The sequence below is a fragment of the Pelodiscus sinensis genome, chromosome 21, assembly GCF_049634645.1.
Source record: "Pelodiscus sinensis isolate JC-2024 chromosome 21, ASM4963464v1, whole genome shotgun sequence".
Classification (NCBI taxonomy): Eukaryota; Metazoa; Chordata; order Testudines; family Trionychidae; genus Pelodiscus; species Pelodiscus sinensis.
Window position 1 is genome coordinate 1,660,882 of NC_134731.1, and position 10,998 is coordinate 1,671,879.

General features: G+C 59.6%; 1 pseudogene; it reads left to right on the forward strand.

Moving 5' to 3' along the window:
• Positions 1-898: 898 nt before the first annotated feature.
• Positions 899-1,786, forward strand: LOC142819223 (carbonic anhydrase pseudogene; annotated as a pseudogene).
• Positions 1,787-10,998: the final 9,212 nt, after the last annotated feature.

The window sequence follows — 10,998 nt, forward strand, 5'->3', positions numbered from 1 at the left end:
GGGGGGGGCACCTCTCTCCCGATCAGGACACTCAGCTGGCCACATGCCTCCGAGGGGCCCTCTGTGTGCCCGTAACATTGGGGCAGGGAGCAGCCGGTGTGGGGGGCACGGCCAAGCCAGGCGGGGGGGTCCCATAGACAGACCCCCCCCCCCCCCACACACACACACACAAACGCCCACCCCCTGGCTGTCGGGCACACACCTGCTCTAGGGGACATGGCCAAAGCACTCCAGGCCCATGGCTGGCGGCAGTGGACCCTGGCTTCCAGCACAGCAGGCCAGCCGTCTGGTGGGGCCGGGCGCGCTGGCCCTGGGGGTGCAGGGTCCTGCGGAGCCTTGGTCTCCCGCCCGGCCTTGTGCAGCACTGCGGGGGGGGGGTACACAGCCCCGGGGGGGCGCCACAGCACTGCTGGGGGGGTACACAGCCCCGGGGGGGGGGCGCCACAGCACTGCTGGGGGGGTACACAGCCCCGGGGGGGCGCCACAGCACTGCTGGGGGGGTACACAGCCCCGGGGGGGCGCCACAGCACTGCGGGGGGGGGGGTAACATCATCTGGCCTGGAGGGACTGAGCTGCCTGCGGCAGGGTCGGGCCACACTGCTGTCCGTGGGCCGGTGCGTCCCCCAGTGGGTTCCTGGCCAAGCCCAGGGAGAACGCCCGGGGGTGGCCCCTCTCCGGGTGGGGCCCACGCTGGGTTTCAGGGAGGGCTGCAGGGGCTGGGCAGGGGGTGTCCTTCCCTGCCTGCTGGCCGGCGCTCCGGGGCTATTGCCCGTGGGTAGGGGCCCCCGTGGGGGGGAGCCTGGGGGGCGGGGCGGGTCTCCCCAAGCCATGGCCCCGGCGCCTCGGGGGGCGACGCGTGTGACGCGGCGGGGCCGCACAATGGGCGCGCAGCGGGCGCGCAGCGGGCGGGCGGGCGGGCGCGCAGAGGGCGGCGGGCGCGCACCATGAGCTGCCTGGGCTGCTGCGGGAGGCCCGGCCCCAGCGGCGCCGCCTCCCAGGCCTGGGGCTACGGCCCCGCGGACGGCCCGGAGCGCTGGGCTGAGCGCTTCCCGCGGGCCCGCGGCCGCCGCCAGTCCCCCGTGGACATCCGCGCCCAGGACACCCGCTACGACGCCGCCCTGCGGCCGCTGCGCTTCGGCTACGAGGAGGCGGCGGCGCAGGGCCTGGCCAACACCGGCCACACGGTGCAGGTGGCGTTCGCCGAGGGCGCGGCGCTGGCCGGGGGGCCGCTGCCGGGGCCCTACCGCCTGGCGCAGCTGCACCTGCACTGGGGCTCGGGGCCGGCGCAGGGCTCGGAGCACACGCTGGAGGGGCGCCGCTTCCCGGCCGAGCTGCACGTGGTGCACTGGCACCCGCGCTACGGGCAGCTGAGCCGGGCGCTGAGCCGCCCCGACGGGCTGGCCGTGGTGGCCGTGCTGCTGCGCCTGGGCGCGCCCTGCCCGGCCCTGCAGCCGCTGGTGGAGGCGCTGGGCTCCGTGCACACCCGGGGCAGCCAGGCGCCCCTGGCCGCCTTCCAGCCGCTCCAGCTGCTGCCCGCCTCCGGCGACTTCTGGACCTACCCGGGCTCGCTGACCACCCCGCCGCTGCTGGAGAGCGTCACCTGGCTGGTGCTGCGGGAGCCGGTGGACGTGGGCGCCGAGCAGCTGAGCGCCCTGCGGGGCCTGCTGAGCAGCGGGCCCGGGGAGCCGCCCAGCCCGCTGCTGGACAACTGGCGGCCGTGCCAGCCGCTGCACGGCCGGGAGCTGCGGGCCAACTTCTGCTGAATAAACACCCTGCCCCGCTGCTACCCCTGCTACTTCCTTCAGGGCGCCAGGCTCTGCCCCGCCAGCAGCCGAACCCCGGCACAGCACGCTGGGCTAGCGGGGGATGAGGCAGGGGCCCAGGGACCCTCCACTGGCTGGGGACCGGCTGCCAGAGCCGTGGGCCACAGGGCTCTGTCCCACCGTGCCAGCGCCTTGCTCCTGGCCTCAGCACCCCCAGCTGAGAAATGGCCCATGCCCCTGGGGCTGAGCCGAGGAGGGTGGCACAGGGCTGGCCGGGAGCTGCAGGGGCTGGGCAGTGTGGAGAGGCGGCTGCGAGAGGCCCAAAGCTCTGCCCACGCAGGGAGAATGGCCTAGCCCCACCTTGCGCGTACGCACAGCCCCCTGAGGCGGGCTGCGGGGGGCAGGGACGGGCTAGCGCAGTCGATCCATTGGTTAGCAGAAGCTGAGTGGTTATGCTCTCCACTGCCGGCATGTCCCCCCCTCGGTGAGTCTGGGACCGAGCCCTGCTGCGGCTCTGCACGTGAAGTGTAGTAGGAGCCGGGCGGCAGGAAGCTCAGACACCCTCCCCCCTCCCCCTGCTCCTCCTGTATCAGAGGCAGCAGCACAGGGCAACAGGCAACTGGCTTTTAAACTGGCTCCCCTCACAGACCAGCTCCCGCTTGGCATCCCCTGGAGTGGCCCATGAGGTTACTCGGCCCTCGAGTGACCCTCATCTCACAGCCCCAGTGAGGGTGGCCCCGGCCCGGCCTGAGGGTGCAGCTGTTTGAAGACGAGTCTAGTTCTGTTCGGGGGGGGCTGCCCAGCACTGTTGTTATGGACAAGTCCCCCCCCATCAGTCTCACTGCGCCCCCAGCCAGCAGAGCGAGGCCCTGGCCAAGTGCCTGCAGCACTTCTAGACGCCAGGCCCACAGAGCGGGTTCAGCTCACGGGGGGCGGGGGATGTTGCAGTTGAAGGGAAGGCAGCTCATCTCAATGCAGGCAAAGCAGGCCGAGATGGGGGGCAGGTGGGGCTCACAGCAGCTGAGGCCAGTCAGCTGCATGTTTAGCTCATGCACCTTGATGCTCCGGCATCTTCCCCCACTGCAGCTGGGGCAAAGGGGAGCGGGCAGGGCTGAAGGACAGTCCCCCCAGCTGCAGCATGGTCACTTGGACAGGCTTAGGTGCCTGAGGCTGCCGCCGGAGGAACCAGCCCATGCTGGTGGCGCTCAGACCTGTAGCCCCAAGAGCAGGGGCAGAGGAGCAGCGCCCATACAGGCGCCAGGCGGCTCCAGGGTGGGCCTGTCTGGAGTGCTTTCCCCACTGCGCTGGGACAGGCGCCTGAGAAGTGATGGGAAGGAAAGCGGGAAGGGCAGTGGCTGGAGAGCGTTGTGAGGCGAGGCCCAGCGCCCGCCCCAGTAGCAGCTCCCAGCAGTGCGCCCTACAGGCACACAGGCTAACGGTGGTAGGAAGAGCATGGCCAGCAGATCCAGAGCTGGGATTATTCCCCTTTATTCAGCTCTGGTGAGGCCACAGCTGGAGTGTTGTGTCCAGTTCTGGGCCCCCGCTACAGAAGGGAGGTGGACGCATTGGAGAGGGTCCAGGGGAGGGGGCAGCCAAAATGATGGGGCTGGAGCACGTGACCTATGGGGAGAGGCTGAGGGATTTGGGTTGGTTGAGGCTGCAGCAGAGAAGGGGGGGGGGGAGAGAGAAGGGGGATTTGGTAGCAGGCTTCAGCTTCCTGCAGAGGGGCTCCAAAGAGGCTGTTCTCAGCAGTGGCAGATGGCAGGGCCAGGAGCAACGGGCTCACCTTGCAGCAGGGGAGGGCAAGGTTGGATATTAGGAGAAAACCATTTCCACCGGCGGGTGGGGAAGTCCTGGCTGGGTTCCCTAGGGAGCGGGTGGAATCTCCAGCCCTAAAGGGTTGAGAGTCCCAGCTGGACACAGCCCTGGCTGGGGTGATTGAGTTGGGGTTGGTCCTGCTTTGGGCAGGGGCTGGACTCCATGTCGCATGCCATCTCCACCAGCCCCGGATTCTGTATCTGTGTTATGAAAAACATGGGACACGAGGTGGCATAAGCAGCAAGGAAATCCCAGGAGAACCGGGGCTGGGCCGGGCTGGGCTGGGCCTGGCCCCAGGAGGCTGCTTTGGGAAAGAGGGAAGCAGAGGGCCGGAAGCCATGGCCCAGGGGGAGGGCCAGAGGGCCGCAGTAGTGCCCCCGGTGGGGAAAAGGGAGGTTTGGTGAAAGGAGACGGGAACAGCAGGCTGGCACCTGCTCCCAAGAAAGGGGTTTGGAAAGACAGGCAGACTTGGGAGGAGACTGTGGGACAATGGGGCCACGGGAGGAGACCATGGAACGATGGGGCCACCCCAGCTGCAGGGATGCATTTCGCTCCACTGGGCTGCATGACAGAACCGGGTCATCCAGCAGAGAGCTGCAGGGTCTACGGCCTGCTGCAGCCAGGCGTGAGGAGCAGGAGACCCGGCCCGTGCTTACTCCAAGCTGGTCAGGTAAGACAGGCTGGAAGAGCAAGCCTGCAGGCGAGGCACTCACTGTTGGTGTACGTGAATACAGCTGTGAAACCCCACGGAACCAGGACAGGCCAGGGGCAGCCCATGTATGTGTGGGAGCCACAGGCAAGTACCAGCATGCCTGCACAGCTGTAACATGCACCTCCCAGATCCCACCCACCCAGGGAGCCACGGGTGACGGAGCAACATAGCGACTTCTCTACCATGGTTGTGGCTGCCACACATTGGTGACCTCAGCAGCTGGATTCAGCCCACAACTGAAAAAGCCCAAAGGCTGCTCTGAGTTGCACTGGAAACTGTCTGATTGGTGGAGCTCAAAGCTGTCCAACCCTACACGGGATCCAGTTTTCTCCTGCAAGCTTTAGTACCTTGGAGTCCTGACCATGCTGTATTATATATGAGGGATGTGAAATCAGCCAGGCCAGGCCTCTGGTTAACCATTCACATCCCCAACCGCTAGGAGCTATTTAGATCCTAAGCCCCCATTTTGAACATGTTTCGGGCACTTAGGAGCAATGGGAGTGTGTCCTGTAGACATGTCATTAGGTCCTAAAAGGAATCAGCTAGCAGGGTCAAACAGCAAGGTAAGCACCGCAAAGACTCAACTTAGGGCCACAGAAGTCACTAAGGTGGGTAATGTACCACATTAAGCATCCAGCTATACACAGCCTCAGCCAAGATGAAGCACAACTGTTCCGAGGTCCCTCCATCTGAAACTGTTGTGGGAGGGTTTTCACAGCCACAGAATGAGTGTCATTACTGGCTGCCTTTCGGATTCCTACTTTCCTAAAGGAGCCAGAAGTGTTTCTCTAATTGTGTTCTTACAAGAGTTTATTTGCCGAGAAGCTCTGAAAATAGCACCTCTGACACACACAGGGTACTGGCCGTAGCCTCATCTATTGTAAGCGCAGGCTACAAAACTGTAAATAATGCGATAGGACAAATGTTACAACTGCCTGCTAGAATTAACCATTCCCTGGAGCTCATTTGCGGCCGTTCTCTTTCAGAACACTGCACCCCCCAGTGCATTTCACAGGCCAGGACTGAAGAGAGAAGTACAAATTCAGGAGTGGAGAGACCAGCAATACGTGATCAAACAGTGGCAGGATTTCGGTACAAGAATCAGACCCAGAGAGGTGGTGAGCAACCCCAGACATGACATTTTCAGCTGATAAAAGGAAACCTCTCCCCAGTGAGCACACCCTCCGGCCCTTTGCCACAAGGTATCACCAATTCCCAGGAGGAGCGAGACCCATGGATCAGCAACATCCGGAGTTACCGTAGCCAGACCAGCTTTATTGTAAGGGATTAAACCCTCATGCTGACCACACAACAGAGCTCGGAAGACCCGTTCCTACGAGCCGAAATCATGTTCTATCGAGTTTCTTACATCTCTCGCATGTATTTGGCGCCTGCCCATGTTAGACACAGACTACTGGACGAGATGGACTTCAGAGACAACTGAAGCTACGACAGCTTCAGGGCATTTCACTTGGCCACCGTGATGGGGGAAGCATTCTGCAGTGACTGCAGGAAATGCATTAGATAACCTAACAGGTTTTTCCATCTAACACTTGTCACCTAGAGCGACTACTGGCAGCGCTGCTATGTATCGATGTCTCCCCGTGTGTACGTTGCATCGAAACTACACCTCAAATGCGGTAAAAGCTTGGGGCGAGACAGAGGGTATGCATCACCCCCCAGCCAGGACACTAGTTGCTTGGCTGCAATATTAATTCAGAAATCAAGCCAGAATGCCGGGTTCCTGGGCAGAAGGCAAGAGAAAAACAACCTCACTAGCCCCTCGGGATGTGAACGTACAACTGTGAGCCTGGGCTTATTGTTAATGTTCAGGGACACACGCACACGCCAGCCCCGCTCCTAGGGAGCCAGCTGTCCCCCCACACCACTGCCTCTGCATCAGAGTGAGCAGTGTGGGTGGCAGCCAGCTCCCCGGGAGCAGGGCTGCAGGTGGGAGCCAGTGCATGCCACGAGCCTGCTTAAAAGCCGGCTCCTGGTGCGCATTGGCTCCCGGGGAGCCGCTGCTGCCCCAGATACCCAGGGGCAGGACCCTGCAGAAACTACTGCGAGTATGAAACACTCCTTCTGCCACCGAAGCGCTTTCACTCCCCAGCCGCTGCTTGCACTGCTACTTGCACTTCACTCCTCTGCAATCCTGAGGGGGAAGATCGCTGGTGTTGCTCTATCTCCTCCAGGATCACACTTTAAACACCAAACAAAACAGCCAGGAAACTGGTAACTTGTGATTAACTATTAGCCCACCAAGGACACGGCTGTTTACTTAGTTGCTTTACAGCAGAGCGGCCAGACAGGGTCAGACCAAAGGTCCATCTCTCCCAGTGTCCTATGTGCCCACAGTGGCCAAGGCCAGGTGCCCCAGAGGGAGCAAACCGAACAGGGACTCACGTGACCCCTCCCCTGCAATCACACAGCTTGCCCTTCTCACGCAATGAGACGTCAAATGAATCTTTAAGCAGCTCTTAACTGGAACACGTTTGCAAAATTAGGTTTTTTAATCCAGTGGCAACGCCCCTGCCAGGCCAGCACAGCCAGCTTCTCTGAGGAACCAGGGAACCCCCCTTGGGACCCATACCCCAGCTTGTCCAGTACTAAACGCAGGCTTTCAAAGGGCCAGGTTTCACACCAACGCTTCCGGGCCCTTCCAAACAAAGCTGCAGTGCAGCTTTACCGACCCGAGCCCGGCATAGTCGAGACCAAGGCTTCCGAGGAAGGTGCAAGGAGCCACCTAGTGGATAATTAGGAGCAAGGGGCCGATCGGGAGGATCCAACAGTCAGTGTCTCTTGCCCGGAGGCCTGGTGTCACGTTTCTACAACCCAAGTGGAGGAGGTGCCCACTGCCTACACAAGCAGCTAACTCACCTGGGGATTCCGTCAGGTCTTGCTTAAGGCAGGCAGCAGCGGCATCTGAAGGCTGAATGAGAATTGCCGTCCACAGCGACGTGCAGGGGCCTCCTAGTGCCAATACCCCCCGGATTAAATCAATGTCACTCAGCCAGAATGTCTGGGGTGTTACGGTTTCATGCTGAGGGACTACCACAGGCAGGGGGTGCTCCAGCACGGCCCGGCCAGCCCCTGGTCGTTCCTGATGAAACAGGATTTTACATCCCTCCACAAAGCGTATACGTTATTTGGACCAGGCCCTACAGCGCTGACCCAATGCAACAAGAGCAAGAGACAGGCCCTGCCTCAAAGCACTCACAAACTAGCCGGCTCTCTCCAGGTCACCCATTAAATTCCTGGTCTCCATTTTTCAGGGAGCAGTGGATTACTGTGTGCACCGGGCCAATAACCCAGCCGCGTCTCATTCGACATGGCTGGATCACACCAACATTCGGCGTTTGATCACATTCAGAAGTGGTAGCGAAATCGCCTCCCGTGACTAAGTAAGGTGCCAAGGCACTGAAGGAAAGCACTTCACAAAAACGTAGGCAACGGTCTAGGCCTGACCAGAAAATAAGAGTAAATCTGAGACCCACGGGAGTTTTGACTGAAGGTCCCTCACCAAAGGCTCGTAAACAAAGGAAGCTGTCATGGGATAGGAGGGAAGTTCCTCTCGTGGATTGATAACTGGTTAAGAGACAGGAAACAAAGGGTCGGCTTTCAGAGTGGAGAGGGGTAACTAGTGGGGTCCCCCAGGAGTCTGTCCTGGGACCCATCCTATTCAGCCTGTTTCTAAATCTTCAGGAGAAAGGTGTAAACAGGGAGTGGCAAGCTTTGCAGAGGATCCCAAACTGCTCGAGGTAGTCAACACCAAAGCAGACTGAAGAGCTTCAAAAGGGTCTCCCAAAACAAGGTGACTGGGCAACAAAACGGCAGATGAAATTCAATGTTGATAAATCCAAAGTAATGCAGGTTGGAAAACATCATCCCAACTATTCACATAGGACGATGGGGATTAAATGAGCTTTACCACTGAAGAGATCTTGGAGTCATCGCGGAGAGCTCTCTGAAAACATCCACCCAATATGCAGCATCAGTCACATTCTCAGACACTGTTAAATTATTCCTAAGCGAGAGAAAAATCTCTTACTGCCTCTATAAAACCATGGGACGCCCACATCTGGAATAGTGCGTACAGATGTGGTCGCCTCATCTCAAAAAAGATACATCAGCATCGGAAAAGGTTCAGAAAAGGGCAACAAAAATGCTGAGGGGTTTGGAACGGGTCCCATCTGAAGAGAGATTAAAGATATCGTGACTTTTTATCTTAAAAAGATGAGACTAAGGGGGGGATGTGAGAAGAGGTCTATAGAATCATGACTGGTGTGGAAAAAGTAGATAATTTTCCTTATTTATTTGCTCTCATAACACAAGAACTAGGGGTCACCAAATGAAAATAGGTAGCAGATTTAAAACCAAACAAAAGGAAGTATTTCTTCACACCGTGCAGAGTTGACCTGTGGAACTCGCCAGGGGATGTTGTGAAGACCAGAACTTTAACAAGGTTCAAGAAGAGCTAGATAAATTCATGGAGGTTGGGTCTATCAATGGCTGTTAGCCAGGCTGGGCAGGTGTCTCTAGCCTCTGTTTGTCAGGCTGGGAATGGGCAACGGGAGGGATTCCCTGTTGTGTTCCCTTCCTCTGGGGCACCTGGCATTGGGCACGGTGGGCAGACAGGACAGTGGGCTGGATGGACCTTTGGTCTGACCCCGTCTGGCTGCTCTGATGTTCTTAGGACCTGGAGCAAGGCAAAGAGCCTGTTTCCAGCTGGGGCTCTCCTTCAGCCACTGTGGCCAAGACAAAACCCACAGCTTGCTGCAAGAGGAGCGCCATAGCAGGGGACCTGACTATCACGCTGCCTTCCTACTGCTGTCCTTGAGGCTCAAAACTGGTTAGGCGTGAAGGGGTTACACCAGTCTCCTGCTGGGGAGCCAAAGCCCTGCAGCAAAGGGTTTTCTGTCGTGAAGTAGCCAAGCCTCGTCCGCTTGGCTGCACAAGGGAAGCCAATGCTGCGGTCTGTAAGGCGGTAGGACTTTGGCAGGGCTGCTACACCAGCACACTCGCTTTTAACAGTCCCCCTAGATGGAGGCCGTGAACCTGCCCATGCTTTGAGTTAAGCTGATCCGTGTGCTGTCCTGCATCGAGAACTCAAGCACCTTCCCAGCAAACGAGCGCCAGGGGATTCAGAGTGGAGCAGTGAATACAGCACCCCGCCCGCACCCTTGCTGATGAAAACAGCATCTGGGGAGACTCCGCCTCCTTGCAGATTGCACCATTTGGACACTGTGCTAGGTGCTTCTGATGTCCCTCGTTTGCGTTTACTACGTTCCCCAGCTGATTGGCACTTGGTATCCGTAAGCAGGGTCTCCCAGCTACAGCTCTAAGGCATCCATCCATCCATCCATCCATCCGAAGCTCTTAGAAAGCAATTCATGGACAGCAGGGATGCAAAGGAGTAGTCGAAGTCGGCTTATTGGGTAGTCAAGTGATACAGAAGCAGCAAGGGGGAAATGTGAGTATCAGAGGCAGCAAGGTGCGGGGAGCAGGAGCTTGGGGGCAGGAGGCGAGCGCCAGCGTAAAAGCTGGTTCCACATAGCACTGTCTCCATGGTACGGGGGCAGCGGCTCTGCCTTTTAAATGTAGTAAGGGCCATCCGGCTCAGCTCTTACTAAGTTTAAAAGGCAGAAGCGCAGTGCAGGACCCGGTGCAAGCCGGCCTGCTGCAGTGCCGGATCTAGGACGTACCCCTGCTGCAGTGCCGGATCTAGGACGTACCCCTGCTGCAGTGCCGGATCTAGGACGTACCCCTGCTGCAGTGCCGGCTCTAGGACGTACCCCTGCTGCAGTGCCGGATCTAGGACGTACCCCTGCTGCAGTGCCGGATCTAGGACGTACCCCTGCTGCAGTGCCGGATCTAGGACGTACCCCTGCTGCAGTGCCGGATCTAGGACGTACCCCTGCTGCAGTGCCGGCTCATGCCGGATCTAGGACGTACCCCTGCTGCAGTGCCGGATCTAGGACGTACCCCTGCTGCAGTGCCGGATCTAGGACGTACCCCTGCTGCAGTGCCGGCTCATGCCGGATCTAGGACGTACCCCTGCTGCAGTGCCGGATCTAGGACGTACCCCTGCTGCAGTGCCGGCTCATGCCGGATCTAGGACGTACCCCTGCTGCAGTGCCGGATCTAGGACGTACCCCTGCTGCAGTGCCGGCTCATGCCGGATCTAGGACGTACCCCTGCTGCAGTGCCGGATCTAGGACGTACCCCTGCTGCAGTGCCGGATCTAGGACGTACCCCTGCTGCAGTGCCGGATCTAGGACGTACCCCTGCTGCAGTGCCGGCTCATGCCGGATCTAGGACGTACCCCTGCTGCAGTGCCGGCTCATGCCGGATCTAGGACGTACCCCTGCTGCAGTTTAACTGTAGTAGAGCCAGGCTGCCTGCCCACCTAGCGCTTACTGCATTTGAACTGCAGAGCCACAGCGGCCCCTTATCGACTTACTGTGCACTTGATGCAAATTGTGCCGAGTGCACCATTAGTCATTTACTCGCTACTTAACATCCTTAATGGGCCGCAGGGAGATGGCCCTGTCCTGTGCCCGTCAGTTACAGCCCCCCAGAGCAGGTTGCATTCCAACAGGTTCCTTTGAGTGACAAGGACCATCTGCGCAAGCAGTTCAGTCACTCCTCATGCAAAGGAGATGCATTTCAAGGCACCTCCTCCCCTAGGAGGCAAGAGTCAAC